Raw genomic sequence first — 18,117 nt, forward strand, 5'->3', positions numbered from 1 at the left:
TCCATCCTTAAACGTAGGAATTTTTCTTAAAACTGATTATTACATAAAACTATTTTTCTTACATGGGTGGTCTTTTCTCAACCATCAGATTTTCAAGCAAAGATCCACAAAAACTGCTGAGCGTTTGCGTAAACAGTGTTTCAGCGATGACGTTAGTTAGGCGCGCACACGTGTCTGAACGCTAGATTATTACAATCGATTTTTTATCATTTATTATGAAATAAAGCGATCGGTTTATTCAACATTTCAAAATATCCATCAATGAGGTTAGGTCACTCAAAGTCATCTACCTAATACCCTGGATCCAGTTTCACTAGTTCATGTATAACAATTTACTCGAAGCTCTGGATCTTGATCCAGGTATATATCACAACCTCCGACATTGTATCTGCAACCAGTGCAAAGTTTGAAAACATTTCTTAATCAAAATCAAATTCTGTAATCTGCAAACCTACATAACAGGGACGGGCCCAATTCTATTTATTGGACTACGATTCAGAGACATATAATAAATATGTTAAAACATTCCAACGTACTTTATACCTATCCACTAGTGGTGGAATAACCTATACCTATCCGCTAGTGGTGGAATAACCTATAGAACTATGCAGATTATGTCTATAATGATTACACATAATGTGCAGGTGAAAATATCATCGTAGATAGCTAGCTGCTGACAGGTGATCCGCTGAAAAACCTACTCGCTGCACTATAGAGTATGTGCTGATACTATAGTTTACACCTCCTGTGGTCTTGTCAGTACAGCAATATAGATGATGGTAGCGGTAAATTCTCATCTGTCAGACGTAAGAAGTTTTTAGAGACATCGACAATAAAACAAGCTGATTACTAATTAGTTAAAACACTTACAAAGAGCAGTCAGTTCATATCAGGGTCAAACATTAGGCTGCGCGAGTCAGACGTAGATTTTGATATACAGGCCGTTAGTAAAGAGCAGGGGTGGGCCTCCTAGGGGCGTCTTACAACTTACAACTGATACAACACCTTCAAATACAAACTTATATCAATAGTAGAAAAACATATCATCTTGTAACAACTGTTTTTGATCATTATTCAAACTATTATCAAATTATGGATATTTTGGCCATAGTTCAATATCTGTTTCAACTCTGACATTTTCTCCAGTCTAAAAAAGACCGACGACCACGTCACATGATTAAAGGCTGAACAGACTTTTATATATTCAGAAGAAACAACAGCAAGTTATATACATCTAAACATGCTTCACATTTCTAGCGAACAGAAGAAAAGAGAATTTCATCGAAATGGAGAAAAAATGTTCTACTTCGCCGCTATTAAGTATTCGTATCAGAAAACTGAAACTGATTCTGTCTGGAAACTCGTTTCAGTTTCCAAGGTTAGCAACACTATTTCTTTTTTGTTCGCTCAAAAAAAAAAAAACGATATCAACTGAAACGCCATCTATAAAAGTTTTTATCCTACTAATTCGTTACATAATCTGCTGACGACGACGAACAGACGTTTTGCTACCGACAAAAACTCGGAGAAAGTTTATATAATCGTAATTTCAACGCATGAAAAAAGTGTCTTATGCAATTATCAAACCTGTCATATGCGTATTACCGCGTTTTGTAGTCACAACACAAAGAATGAACCAATTTTCATATATAAATAGGTTATTCGGTTATACATTCTGAAATAATCACAAAAATCAACTTGGTTTCAATGGTGAACGACATACGTATGATATTTAACAAACTTGTTTTCATGTTTTCTAATAGGAAATACAAAGTCGTACCTAATGTGTACACTATACTCAATCAATCAGCAACTACCAACGTTTATATTAAACACCGACAAAAAACGAAGAATACTTTTTAAAATTTTCCAATCATCGCAGTAATTGGTATTTCATCTCGTAAAAATCTCGGAACAATTGGAGGAGAAATCTGATTAGAATCAATCAGTCGACCAATCAACGTTAATCCTTCAACGATCCTTTCTTATTACCTGAATTACGCAACTAGGGACGAAAAATAGCAAGATTTGTCGTAACGTGAATAAAAGTTCGATGAACTTTGCTTATCGTGACAAGAAAATTTGTATACAGTATACCAGAGGCCATTTAACGTACGGGGAAAACTGATGGAATATATCACTATGAAAATTAGAAATTACGAATCAATTTTTGAATGATTTGGACCTGGTTTCGACCCGAAAACCAGACGTGGACAACTTAAAAGGACACAATTACCGGACAAATATTTCTATTCTCGACAAAAGATTCAAAAAAATGTGTATGATACTAAATTTCCATGAACCAGACCCATTAATGTACAGACTGATCGAACGTCAAAATAAATCGATTTCAAACTGACGTGAACAAATGTGAAGAACAACTTGACCGAACCTGACAGCTTTATCATATAAAAAAACAACACGATTGCTGGACGAGCGAACAAGCGTTTAGGAGCTACATCAATGATTAGTATATATCAGATGTATTTGTTCTAACTTTTTATCAAACCCGATTCATAGCCCAATGTTTTGCCTATTGTCGAGTGTTATTCGATATCTCAATGATCTACAGATATCTCAATGATTTACACAGGTGAACAAGAAATAACATTAATCGATCAACTCTTATACTAAATATTCACTTTTATTTCAAACCCCGGAGGAGCGAGTATCTTATAACTATTCACTATATTCCTCGTATTTCTCATTCAACGTACGCGATTTTACAACAAAATCCTAATATAATATGAAGAATAAACTATTTGCCGTTTAGACTCAATTTAACCTTCAGTTTTGAAAACGGCCGACGTAGAATAGAATCCAAATGTCAAATACTCTCTTAGATTTATCTACATCATGTGGGTGTTTTATTCAATCATCCATATTAAATCTTCATCGGTAACATTAAGAAAAGCGAGATGAGAGTTGATACAAGTATAGAAAGAATCTAACCATCATTCATCAGGCTCTACTGAAAGGAGGACCTCGAGTATTCATCCTCAGGACACAATTTCAGTAACCTAATGAATTATCTGAACGACGTCATGAATAAAAATTTAAAACTCGTTTTTGTTCACTAATTCCAGTTAATTTAACTGCCAGCTCGGTTCCGTTAACCGATAACAGATGTAACGAACGAGATATAAAAATCACAACCTCTTTCTTCTTCCTTCTCTCTCTTTTTATTGAGTCATATCTCTGTTGCTCCGGGAGTCAGATGGAGTCGGTAAAGTCGTGCGGCCGATGAAAACGTGTGATTTATAAAGGTAATGTTTCCTCGGCCAGATGCTAAGTTTGCTACGGTTTACGTTTACCTATCGGTGTCAAAACAAAGTCACTTTAACTCATTTTCTACTCGAAATCATTGATGCGAAAATAAAATATATGATATCATTTCAGCAGCAGCAGCAGCAGCAGCAGCAGCAGCAGCAGCAGCAGCAGCTTAGAAAGAAACACTGCTTTCATGAGTTAAAATGATAAGTTAATTACAACAGGGAGTCACACCTTGTTACATCACAACTGTGTTTGCCTCAGGAGAGAAAAATTCAAATAATCTTCAAATGAATGTCAATGTCGCACATTTTTTTCTGTTTTTTTTTTGGTTTTACAACTGAATCTGAATAATACCCTAAAGCTACATGAACCAGTTGCATAGTTATGAGTTAGAATTGAACTGTAAAAACGACTGAATTCAAGCTATATTGAAATTTCAGCAAGAACCGTAGTTATTGGTTAAGATACGACAAGTTCATTTTCAATATTTTAATGTTTCAACCATCGAATCAGATTTTTACAGAATAATGAGAAACTAACTTGGTCATGGAGTTTTAAATAAGGAGTCTGAGCCTGATTTTGCAGTTAAATGGTTCAACTCAATTTTTGAAACTATATACCAGGACCAGTTTCGAGTAACAAATTGGCAATTCGAATGAAGTCCACCTCCCGATTGATAGAAATAATATCCAATCAAAAAACGTCTGCGAGTGTTGTGTATATTGAGGCAGGGTTGAATGAGTAAGTGAGTGGTGATAATGAAGATTCAATCATTGAAGGTGTGCGATTTCTTAGGCAAATATTTACATAACGTTAGTTGAGCTAAGAACGGTAACATGTACTGAACGGGTAAATCTTTGAACTAACTACGTCTGCCCCGCTGCACTGGTGTGATGATCAGATCTCTATAAATGCGGCATGTTTATTCCTATACGTACACAATACGTAATAGAGATTTTGCACCTCAGTTTCACGGAAATATTTCCGCAGCGAAATGCTTTAGATTCCTAGATCGACCACATAAATGTCGGAATGAAGGATCCAGTTTTACGCTGTTTATCCATACTCTCGATCCTTCAGAAACAACAACACCATCAGTAGGAAAATCAAATAGGACAGGCATGTGAACCCACAGGGTCTCGTGGCCAACTTGTGGGCCTTGTACAAGACCCTCAAATGCTGCCCTTTTCTAATGAGCTCTTAACTTTTTACCGCCTTTATATATGGAATCTTATAAATACATAATTGGTAGGATAAGTATGTGACATCTTATCTTATGACGATTTAACTGAGTTTGACAACGGTCGTTTAACATACGACCTATTCTTAATATCTATGAACGTAGTGAGCCTCGTTCAGTTCGTACCTGTACAATGGTATAAATATATCTGATGAATCAGCGCTAGTCGGATTCCTTCAGCATCGGTACAATCTGAAATTAGACATCAAAATACCAACATTAGTAAACAGTTGCACCGGTTAAAAGCTTTAATTCCGAACACTGTAAACACCTGAGAGTTTTAACCAACAGAACAGAACAGATAAAACACGGGATATCGATAAATTCACAGTTCAACATAACATCAACTCTTTATCATAAAAACAGTGCGTTATGTGGAGAAAATGGAAGAAAAATAGCAACAAATTGTTCAGAGTTAAATTACAGGATTAAGATTACATTAAAACACGAGAATTTGAAATATGAAAGATGAGGACGGTTTGTCAAAAAGATAAGTTTGGACCCATTGAACGGTACAAATCGAGCCTATGTTTAAGTGAAGTCACAAGTCAAGATGTGGATCCAAATTGTTCAAATACACCCTCGAATTCAATCCCTGCTCGATGTTTTGAAAATAAAATCACATATCGAGGTCCATTATCTAACGACCAAAACAGATCAAGACTGAACTCGACTGCATAAATATTATACGTATTATATTGGCTGCAGCTTTAGTGGTTGTAAATACAGCCGTAAGCCGAACACACAGCATCGGGAGATGATGGATTCAATATTGCGATTCAGCGATGAAGGACGCTCGGATTATCTGAGACTTCTCTTTCCGCGACGACGGTAAATTCCGACAGATTTCCATTGCCGGCAACAGATGCTACGTCCATGTTGGCTTACTGCGCATTCGCTGTCAATCAAAACGTATGAATAGACACCATAGAAATATTGTCAATCTTTGCCCACTTTAGAAACCCTTCTGATTTTCTTTTCATCTCGTAGTCGCCCCATACAGGACGCAACGTCAACATTCACCCCGGCTAGCCTAGTCGTTTAATTGAAATTTAAATATCCACCAGAATCGCTTCATTATGCCTCGCGTACAAACAGGAAATAGGAAGAAACCTTTGTGGGTCAGGTATAAGATTATATCGATGACAATGCACAACCGTCATGGCTTTCAATAAAACATCGAATCAATCCTTATATAGATAGACTACCTACTGGTTCGACAATTTGTCGCGTTACAACGCCGAGAAGTGCGATTGTGAATTTTGACATTTATCTCCCTTCAAGCAGCGGCCATTTTTAAACGCCGCAATTCAAGTAACTATAAATTATACCTATTGACGTATTGACTTTTCGTAACTTTCTCCCGCATCAAGAAAAATCCGTTATACATAAACAGGAAACATGTGAATTACGTATCTCAGATAGCTAGTTGTATAAGTAAAGATTGAATAGGTAGAATTGAGGAACTGAGTTACACACAGAACAGAAACTACGCGTCACAATTGATCGATAAATGATACTGTAAACTGATATTCTAATCGATAGGTTATAAAGGTGAAACTATCGTATCGTCTCATATTTCGAGATAATCGATCTTCCTATCATATCATCGAAATTTCAAATTACACAAAACTAATTTTTTTCATCACTATTGTGAAATTCATCAATATCGGTACCTGTTACTGTATGGTACCTGCGATTGTATCTCCCCTATGATTGTATCTCCTGGTACCTGTGACTGTATCTCCTGGTACCTGTGACTGTATCTCCTGGTACATGTGACAGTATCTCCCGGTACCTGTGACAGTATCTCCCGGTACCTGTGACAGTATCTCCCGGTACCTGTGACAGTATCTCCCGGTACCTGTGACAGTATCTCCCGGTACCTGTGACTATATCTCCCGGTACCTGTGACAGTATCTCCCGGTACCTGTAACAGTATCTCCCGGTACCTGTAACAGTATCTCCCGGTACCTGTAACAGTATCTCCCGGTACCTGTGACAGTATCTCCCGGTACCTGTGACAGTATCTCCCGGTACCTGTGACTATATCTCCCGGTACCTGTAACAGTATCTCCCGGTACCTGTGACAGTATCTCCTGGTACATGTGACAGTATCTCCCGGTACCTGTGACAGTATCTCCCGGTACCTGTGACTATATCTCCCGGTACCTGTAACAGTATCTCCCGGTACCTGTGACAGTATCTCCTGGTACCTGTAACAGTATCTCCCGGTACCTGTGACAGTATCTCCTGGTACCTATGAATGTATCTACCCTATGACTATACGTAACCAATGTTACTAGACATGTATCTACCCTATGACTATACATACCCAATGTTACTAGACATGTATCTACCCTATGACTATACGTACCCAATGTTACTAGACATGGTAAAATCACTATACAGGTCAGTATTGACAATGTTATTGTGTGAACCTCTTTCATCTACATCTCGCTTTAGTTCAGGTAGTTTACAATAAGGAAATGATCGGTTGATGCCACGACATACGATAATACTATAGATAACTAGAAGAGTTTATAGACAGGGTCACGAGGACGGACGGAATCAATGCCTCCTCGGAGAGCAAACTAAAAGGACTAATTGTGACAATAGATACCAACAGAGAAGCTGTATATAATAATGAGTAGCAATAAAGAGGGATAATATGGGTTCATGTTTAGGGTTGACAGTTAATGATAATAAAAATATCCTCAGGTTCCAATCATTCCTATGGCTTAAAGTCAATTGATACAGAACATATGACAAAGATGAACGAGTGAACTGAGTTTGTATCTAACCAGTAAGTCACCGAATCACCCAACCTTATACTCGAGCATCCACCAAAAATCACCTTATAACTCAACCTGTCTCCTAGGGACCTAGGACCCACCATAGGATGGTCACAAAATCACCCAACTTGATTCCTAGAATCCAGTCAAAATCAGTTCATTGTTTGGTGCGATGGTTAGTCTGATCAGATAGATGTTACAGATTGTATCTGTGTGATGGGGTTTGGGGGTTATCTGGATGGACTGTTATCGGACATATCTTGGACAGGCATGTTGTCAGTTTCATGTATCCACAACAGTTTATTATCAGTCTTACAGATAGAACCAGTCTTCTCCGTGTAAATTGATCTTTTATCAAAAACTGATTATAAACCTGTCAGTTCATCCATCACATGATCAATACTCTTACGTTGACCATCTCACATCGTCTGAGGATACTCAACAGGCATTAGTCCTCATTATGAGTAGATGACACTGGCCTTGACAGTGAATATCATGTCCAAGGCATTATAGGTCATAGGCTAGGAAGGGACTGCCATTGATGAAGCACTCTGGAGTGCGTATCATATCGATATCATATTATATATAAAATCCCTGCACACTAAGAATGGAATAGTCAGAAATGTTTCCTTGAGTTAGGTAATTTTGTAGTGAATTTTGTGACTATATCTTAATAGTCATCTCAAGTCAAATAAACTACACTAGCTCAAGGAAACATTTCTGACTCTTTTCTTTCTTAGTCTGCAGGGATTTTATATCATTATTAAGAGGGGGAAACATCATTGTTGAACAGTGTCTATAATGGGTTTTGGTCAAATAGTTGAGTGATTAGAGAATTTAACAAGGTTTGATTTCAGGTAAAAACATTCTAAATGTAGAACTCTCCGGGCTCCTTCTCAAACGCATAGAACAACACTATTCATAACCTGTTCATTTCAGTGACCTGTAAATGACACAGGTTAAACGAAGTTGTGTCACACCTTTAGACAAATAAACCGCTTCAATGATTTCTTTTCTAAGTTGAAAGTAATATTTCCAAAACAAATTCCCATGACTCGTTCAGCCCGGATATATATATATGTATATCTGGAAGTCGGAGGTCAGCGACGGAATACCCGTGTGAGCCCGCCCAATTGCCCGCTCGCCCGCGAAGAGTTCATAACGAAGAAGTCAACAGATAAATTGTAACCGTCTATGACCCGATGATTAAAGTATTTGTTCACCGGTGTCCGAACTTCTATAATTCAACAATTCATCTTTAATCACGCCTCAAATTATCGCGACAATGAAAATGAACAACTGCGGAAAATCGAACAGAAAAACAGCAAAGAAAATTCCGTCGATGTGAAATTAATTATAAAAACCGGGCGGAAATACGTCCCCTGAAGGCATAACTTATAAAATACTTATAAAGAGTCTCTGTCATTAATGGGTAATAATATAGAAATGTGTGTGAGACATGAGAACATTACTTGAGTTTCTCTTTCAAATCATTCATTTAATTCTATATATCTGTAAAACTGTTATTTGTATTAGCGAACATTAACATATAAATATATATATAAATATGTACTTTTATAGGTGGTGTGATACTATTTGTATAGGGACTGTGTGACACCTAGTGTCTGTCAGGGACACAAAGGCAATATTTTCAAATACTCTTATTATCCTATTATTAAATCCTATTAATGATATATACAGAAACATAATTTCCCACAAAGAAGAAAGTATTTGAAGACATATATATATATATAAACCTATTAAATAATATACCAGTGACTAATATGAATAATTCAATTTGTATACATCTCTTTTATAGAATGGTTTCCCGTAATCTTCGCAATTCACCTAGAACAAGTTACGAGTTATAAATACTAGCAACAAAATCCACTTTCCAAAAGTGAAAAAAAAAAGATAAAATCGTATCATAAAACCTAATTCGAATTTGAGGGATGAGACACTAATCTATTTACAGCAGAGCATAGCTCTATGTATACCTGAATTTTGACCTTATTTGGTAAAAAGCAATGCAGACTTAGACTTTATTCCATTGAAGTATTAACTGTTATGATATTCAGCATTAATTTTTTAAATAAATGCTATTTTGCGGCAGAGACAGTTCAATAGGTTTGTCATTAAATCATATAAATGCAGCCACCTGCTACAACTGTATACACATACATGTCCTATCCTATACCGGCAGAGATATATATATATATGTGTGTGTGTAGACAGAAAAACTGACTTTCGTCAAAATTATTCAACTATTGTTAATTAACTAGGATTATGAATTGCGTTCAAATTCTCTCTACGGCTGATGAGCAAATTTGCAATGAAAATTGAGGAATCGTCAAATATTAGCAAAAGTTGAATTTCTAAGGATGCTTGAAATACTTATAGTATCATTAAAGCGTACTAAGTGCTCAACTGTAGGGGCTCAGAATGCAATCTTGCTTAACACCGATAATGTGATTTAAGCATACTAATAGCGATAAAATCAACATTCTTCAAATCCTTTGTCACCTGCAGAAATCTCTAAGATTCTTAAGTTATGAAAGAATTTTAAAAAGTGAAATCAGCCAACAGATTCCAGTTGAATTCATAGACTAGAATTATAATCAGCTTTAACTCTTATAAAGTCAAATATTAACTCACACAACTGCTAAAACTGAGTTCAGATTTTACTTACCAACCGCGCTTCACCGATTGCGAAATAACCAGTCGTAAAAATTAAGTTTACCAGTTTCTGTCAAGACGCGACAAAAGGCAACCCTTGACGGACAATTTACTGCCAACACCAACAACACCGGCGGGTTGACGCACAATCAAATATATAGATAATATATACTTGTATTAATTCTATCGCGTTTGCAAATAAATAGCTTTCTCCCGGCGCGTTAAGCCTGACAGCCGGTTTTCAGAAGAAATACCACCGTACCCTTAACGAAAACCAACTTATAATAGTCATATTCAGAAAACATAAACGATCTATTCAGATTAATGGACGTAGCGTGAATTATGAATAGCAACGTTCCACTTACACATAAACGACATGATCAGGCCTAATTTCAAATAAGAAGCCCTTCTTTATTCTTTATGACACAGTCTTCAGAAAACCAGTGCGTTCATTCAAATTGACAAATCACTTAATAATAATTTAATACGCAGTTAATCGCGTCACTATTTTCATCTAATTTCACGACAAATTAATCGGCCTCTAGTTATTTTCAACCCCCAATAATATTGTAAACATTAGTATACGCTTCGTTAAGACATCCATTTAGAATCCGTGATGATCATTTGGCTTTGAAGGAATCATTCCACCATAAAGAAGGCTTTATGATGTTCTATTGTGTCTACAAGGAGTTAGTTTTTGTCTGATGTGAGTCTACTACTAACAACAGATAAGTAAACCAAGATTTTGATAACATCTTTCAGTTTATTTAAACTCAAGAGTCTTTCCCGGAACTGAACACCTATCTTCACATTACTCTTCATAGACATAGTTAAAGATATATATATTTTAAAAGGTGTCTATCGTCAATTACTGATTATTTCTGACAATCAATCTCGACCGTGGTGAAAATTACCCAGCACTATCACTGAATTCAATATATCAATTAAAAACATGCCAAAGTCAATGTAACTTGTTCAGTTGTAGACGTGGTTTTCACCGTGTGGGTTCCAGTCTTTTTCAAAAGCGCCCTGTCAAGTTATGACCCAAATATTTTGTGCACACATTTGTTGCCCTATTGTATGACAGAGCAAATAGACAGAAAATATTTTATATCTCTCTCTCTGTGCGCCCGTTTTTTGCAATGCCTCGGTTAAAGACAAGAGACGACAAGATCGAGGCTTCGACTGTTGTTGATTCCACGGAACGAGTGTACGCTTATTGAAAACCTGTGAAAACTACTCTTCCCAACAATCGACATCGTCGTCCGTCGTATAGAAAACAACTCTTAGACGACCATTAAATACCGGCGACTACTGACTACAACTTATATTCATAACAATGAATAAACAAATACAACCGAAAACCCCGGATAATTACCAAATTATTTTCATACATTACATATATCATATCTAGGCCTTTATATCTCATACACAAATAACTATGGATTGCACTTGTCTGGAAAAATACACGTCGTAGTACTTTCTAACACCATATTCATTAGCCTGTTACTGAAAACCTTCGACGTCCTACTTATTCAACTGGGTCCAGTTCCACAGTTCCGAGTTAAGATTTGACTCCGAGTTAACTCATCGAAAATGAACTAACTTTAACTCAAGAGTTAATTCAAACTCACAACTGTGGAACTGGATCCCGAGTTCAGATTTAACTCAAACTCACAACTGTGGAACTGGATCCTGAGTTCAGAGTTAACTCTAACTCACAACTATGGAACTGGATACTGAGTTCAGAGTTAACTAACTCACAACTGTGGAACTGGGTCCTGGTCAGTTTTACAGAATACAAGGTGTAACGTGTCTTCCCTCCCCTCCCACCCGAGGGCTAACTTAAACCCTTTCATTGCCTAATAGTTGAATTACCGATGGACAAGAGATAAATCTTAACATGTATATATCAGCGGTGGACTCACATGTTACATCTTTCTCCGTGCATCTGGATCAGAGCTGCCAACCTCTGAAAAGTGCTATCAGTAACACATTGAATTTTTTTTGGGTAAATTTTCATTGAAATATGAAAGAAAATATTCAAATTAATCAGTAATCAACGGTAAGACCTTCAGTAACATCTTTCATATTTCTGTAAGCATCAAATGAATAAAATCAGAATAATAGTAACAAATACTGAAAATCAGGAACAGTTGGTAGCTCTGCTGGATAAGTGACAAATGAGCACTTCGACCATGGTATCATTATCCAATGGATAATTCTAACACATTTTTTCGAGCAACTGAACTCCTGGGGCCAGTTGCACAGTTGTGACTTAAGTTGTCTTAAATCTCAAGTTGTTAGATCGATTTTATAAGATTTTATAAGTTTGTCTTCAATAACCTCACCAGTTTATGAGTATATAACATCTACAGTGAAAGATTGGTCTGTCCGGAATGATTGTGTAACTGGTGCGTAGGTTCTACAGCGAAGACTTAGATTAGAGACCTGTCTAAGACCATTGTTAGTTCTATTACCGACCTAACAACTTAAGACAGACAGTCTTAAGATTAATCAGTAAGTCAACTGCTGGACTAACAAGTCACAACTGCGCTACTAGGCCTAAGGTTATATATATATATATATATATAGAACCAGCCATAATCGACTGTATTTCACTACAAGCTTAAAAACAAGATCAGATTGATTCAATTTCAAACTTACCTGAATAGGTTTATCACTGACTATCACTTATGATAGAAACATTTGTTGATCGATGCACTGTGTTAAGAGCTCACTGAACACGAGTGAGAGAGTTGGAGAGAGCTGGAGTGAGCTGGAGAATACCCGAGACGAGATCTGAATGAAACATTGAAAAAAAAAACAATCTATAAAACACTTTCACATTGTACACCAGACATCACAGATGAATAAATCAAACAGACTGTGAATTCACTAGTACAACTTTGACTACGACACTTGACACTGTTTAAAAACGATTCAACTTTGACCAGTCGTTCTGTCTGGCGTTATCTCTACTGATCGTTCAACTTGTTTCGTTGTAAATCCACGCTGAAATTTTCGTGTCAATAATTTTTTCGATGTAATATAAATACAAGTAGATAATAGGAACCTGAACCAACTGATTGATTGCGTGGATACTTCACATCAAAATGAAGGTCAATTTTTTTTTAAATACAACACCTCACCAGCACCAACCTTGACATCATTACTGAAACAAAGCGTAGGTAATGTACAAAACATCACGGATAACCAAGAGGCAGGGGTACAATTCAGGAGCGGATCCAGGGCCCTATCTCCTGGGGGTTTCGAATTGTACAAGGGCACTCACTATTATGGGGTAGGGCACTTACTACGCCAAATCATGCCTAACGACTGAGGGCACTTTTACGTCAAACCCATGGATTTAGGGGCATCTCCAAGGGGCACAGACAAAGCTCGATGGTATTTCAGAACCCTCGGAACCCCCCTAGATCGGCCCCTGCAATTAGGGAAACTTTCAGTAACAATACTCTCAGAGATAGATCCACTATCACACCTGTAGCACAATACTGTGTCCCTGCGTCTAAAGACTCCATATTCATTCCAACAGATGATGATTGGTTCACTAGAAACTTCATCAAATCTTATCCCGACCTTTTTACCTATAGTACCTTGAACTTCGAACAAACTATCATTATGTAAATATGTCGTTATTACAAGGTTCTTTTTTCCACTGGGTGTTTATTCAATAGAAAAATACTTGTGCAATGTTTACTTGTTTTAACTGATGACACATTTCTGATTTGTGACACATTCTGATTCGTGTTTGTGTCATGAGCTTTCAAATCAGCCATGAAGTCATCATTACTTCATTACTAATTGTTTAAAACGGCAAAATGCTTTGATTTGCATGACAGTCACTTTTCATGTATGAACGAATCAAACTATTGGACATTTTGCTGATTCAGACTTCAAGTTCAAGTTTCTGCTACTTATGAGTTTTTATGCATATCCAGAAAATGAATGTTTTGATCTATTTTTTAAGCGTAGCAACTTCTCGAATGTAGGAAACTGTCAAAAGAGCCATCTTCAAATACGTATTATGAACAATCAGTCATAACAATGAAACCTAGTTTTTCTATAAGTGTTTTATCGGACATAAAAATACTTCTGAATTCAGTCTTTGTTTGTCATTGGCACTAATAGCTGTCAATCATTAAAAGCCCACTCATAACAAGTTTATCTAATCTTGTCTATTTGAACGCTAGCTATGTAGATATAATCTGACCACTTTCAGGGGTCACTATTCCACACAATATCCCTGTCTACAACTTCCTTTGATAATTTGACAAGAACAAATAGACTTTAGCCTAATATTCCTAGTCGTTAGTGTCAAATACATTGTATCGTGACATCTACGGTTAACAAGTAACGAATACATATATATATATATATATATATATATTATCAGGTTGTGAAATGATTTATACTGGAATTCAAATCAAAGAAATAATTCACCTCGGATTATAACACTGCAGATCATCTCAATATGTCAATCAATTATCAATATTCATTCATCAACACGTTTAAATGTGATGCTGTTATTGATGGAAGGAATTATGAAGTCCAATATTTGATTAATGTATCAATGAAACAACCTATAATCAAGATGAAAAATCTCTTCCTTCGTTTTAACACCTCCTTATATTGTTATTTGACCTCAGACATTTCTACGATCTTCCTGTTATTGCCCTATTAAATAAGCTTTCAAAATAATGAGCTTTCAGGTAATCAAATTCCGCAAGGATTAGCTAGAGATTATCCTAGACTTAGATCATCTCGTTTCTTCAATTGATCGCAAAGTGAATCTATTCTAATTGCAAAGTCGATCTGAAAGGTAACCTGACAATCAATCAATAATGCAAATAATTTGATTACAAATGAACGCAAGTTATTTACGACGATTGAAAAATTATTGATAAAAATCATATACCACCATCGGACCGCATCGTTTCCGGCGGAGACTGCCCGTGAGTCAGGGTGAAGGTCGCAGCAGTCTGATGAATGAACTAAAGTCCGACAGATCTGTGTGCGCGGAGAGTACAGAGAGGGATAATCAAAACAAAAATCACAACAATTTAACAGCTTACCGAATGTCCGTAGGCATCCGGTGAAATTAATCAAACACTTACCTATCAAACGATTTATAAATCCGATATCAGTCAATTCGCTTTAGAACGGAAGGAATTTAACTATTTCTTTTTTGCCACTTCTAATAAAAGCAAAGTAGAGTGAAGCCTGCACACATGTCTGTGTGTGAAAGCGGTATTGCCTACTTTGCTTTAATAGGGGAAGAAGGTGTTAGCGCCGTCGTCGTGTAAGTAGCCGAGCTAGCTATCGAGCGTATTGGACTCATCGCCGGCACCCGACTTGATGATGATGATCGCGCACACGCAGCTAGCGATAGATACTGAGTGACACACAGACAGACTAAAATAACAATAGATACACTGTATCAATTAATAATAGATACACAGTACATCGTCTTTCACACTACGTTCATTAGACAAGTCTTTATTCAATTCGAGTTCATCGAGTCAACATATCAACAAATACCGATTTATCTGATAGCTGTGACTGATCGATATATATCACCCTTATAAGGCACAACCACGGAACCGCTTTCTAAGAAAAACACCTCAATTTGATATCTTTCCCTTGAATCACAACCCGAGCAATCTTTGCGAAGATTTTGTTATAGATGATAACCCGACCTTCTCTCGATTTTCAAATATCATTTTGCGAATAGTTGATGACTAATAAATGCAAGAATCTGAAATGATAAAAAGAAGAATTACATATTAGTATATACATATGAATGTAGCAGTGATGAGTTTAAAGTAAGCGGGATGTATATATCATTTATCTATTGATCGTGACCGATAAACTATATATGTAACAATTGGGTTTTTTCTTTCGGCTTCGTTATCAGATTAATACATAAAATACCTCAGCAAATAAACACGCATATTATGACCTAGATGGTAATTATGACTTCATCGTCGACGACCGACCGTTTAGACATGTACAAAAATAGCAGTTCTCTCTCTTTCTCTCTCTCTCTCTCTCGTGATCGAGGCCAGGCCATCGGAAGTGATTTGATAGTAGCCTAGTCTCTGACAAATTAGTGATTACTACAGAATGAACGATATATATACACGAGAACTGATGCTCCCAGACATGACACAATAACATCATCCCCGGTAATGGTAATAATAATACCTAGAATTCGAAACAAAAAAAAGAAGTAATTCAAAAATTAGACGGAAACATGGTTCGCTCATAAAAAACAATTAGTAACCGACAAAGCGATCATTAGTCGGATAAAAAACTGAACACATAATCATATTTCACACGTTCACTAATTTTGTCCGCAGAAAAAAGCAATTTTTTGCCAGTACAGATGAGAGATGAAGCAACGTATATTCTATATTTGTTTGCTCTAATTAGTCCGACTTCATAGACTATGCTATTATCACCAGTCACCATTTCAGTATCAGGGATTCGACACTGATCCCTTGATATTAACTAACAAGAATTAACAAGTTGAAAACAACAACATTTATATCCAATCTATCACACATCCCTGGAAGTGCACGTCGTCATTATTTGATTGCCATTCATAAAATAATGATGAGTGAATTATCTTGTAACTTAGTAGAACAAATAGAAGGCACTGAATCCACAGGCCTGCAGTTTGTTTAGGAGTGCTAATGAACTGCCTAAAATCTGAAAATAAAATTTTGAAAAATGAACTTTAAGAAATCAAAAACATCTTGGACTTGTCCTCTGTACTCTCGGTCTGATAGGCCTACATAATACATAGGACAGGCATTGAACTCTATAGGAAGCTTTGAACTATTGTTATCACCATCCCAATGCAATGTCTGTAACCTCGATAGCCATTTCTAAAATGTCCATCAAAAAAGTGCACATTTCAAACAAACATACAAACTGCCCTTCAAATCACTCGTGCGTTGATCAAATATTCAGCTAATCGTGATGATGTTTAGCTGTTAATAGCCACCATCTGACAAACAGAAAATTGACCACGATACTGGTAGCTATCATCCGAACACAGTTTACAAAAGTTTAGATTCATGAATGCTGTATGACTGTAGACAGAATTAAATGTACAGCCTTGATACTGGACCCCGAGGACGTCCTAAAATCACATGGCATCGCAGTGTCAACAAATAAATGTCCGGACGCGGGTTGTGTCGGAATGACATCAACAAGATGGCCAAGAACAGACCAGGTTAGAGAGCTTCGAAAGCCACAACATGCATGAAGAGGACAAAGTAAGATTCATGAACTTCTGGGACCTGGCTGACAAAGTTTGAGTACCTTCACTTTCGATTCTTTAATCAAATCTAACTCTTAATTGTTGAACTGAGTGGGTAGAAATATCAAATAAATTTGCCGATATCTTTAGTAGTTATCAACTAAGATATAATGGACCAGATATCAATTTGTAGAATACCTTCATACGAAAAGAATGAGTATCATTAGTTTTCAAATCAAAGAAAATGCTTGATATTTCAGAATATCTATAAAACATTCGCCGTTTGTTTATACAGAATGTAGAACATACTGAATACTTATAAAACATTCACCGTTTGTTTTTACAGAATGTCGAACATACTGAATACTTATCACTGATAGAATCATAGACACGTTGTTTAATAAACCAACTGCATCGAGACAAGCGTATTAATATCGAAGCGAAGCTCTTTTTTAAGCTGGCTTAACTAATAACAGCCCTCGTCGCCGCCATCTTATGACAAACCAACCAACGAAACCTCATCAACGTAACTCTTCAGGCAGATGACTCTACAGGGAATCAACAAACTCTGAATTCACTGAAAATAACTGACAGAAAATATCAGAGCACAAACAACCACATGAGACGATTGAGGTGACAACATTCTTATCGAGACACAGAAACTTCATTCATCTATATCCAGTAATTAAACTCCAAAATTTTTGACGAGGCAAATTCTTAATTAATGTATTTTAATTTCTAACCCTCAGAATAACCACGGTCTTATAGAAAATCCCACGCGGTCAGAGAGAAGGTTTCCTTTGATAAATGTTTCCTTTTTCAACATTTCAAATATATCCTAA

At 36.5% G+C, this 18,117-nt stretch overlaps 1 protein-coding gene across 3 annotated transcripts in view; it reads right to left on the reverse strand.

Annotated features, from left to right (window-relative positions):
* Positions 1-15,232, reverse strand: part of LOC141903547 (zinc finger MIZ domain-containing protein 1-like) — a 96,857-nt gene extending 81,625 nt beyond the window's left edge. For 2 of the 3 annotated variants that reach the window (XM_074791699.1, XM_074791696.1), the window contains exons 1-3: positions 15,123-15,232; positions 12,652-12,786; positions 4,640-4,705 (exon numbers count right to left, since the gene is read on the reverse strand). The gene's annotated coding sequence lies outside the window, so the exon portion shown is untranslated. Of the gene's footprint in view, positions 1-4,639; positions 4,706-12,651; positions 12,806-15,122 lie in introns of those variants that run through there. The other variant, XM_074791697.1, reaches the window with a different exon arrangement.
* Between the last annotated feature and the right edge of the window lie 2,885 nt (positions 15,233-18,117).

The sequence above is a fragment of the Tubulanus polymorphus genome, chromosome 4 (assembly GCF_964204645.1).
Source record: "Tubulanus polymorphus chromosome 4, tnTubPoly1.2, whole genome shotgun sequence".
Lineage (NCBI taxonomy): Eukaryota > Metazoa > Nemertea > Palaeonemertea > Tubulaniformes > Tubulanidae > Tubulanus > Tubulanus polymorphus.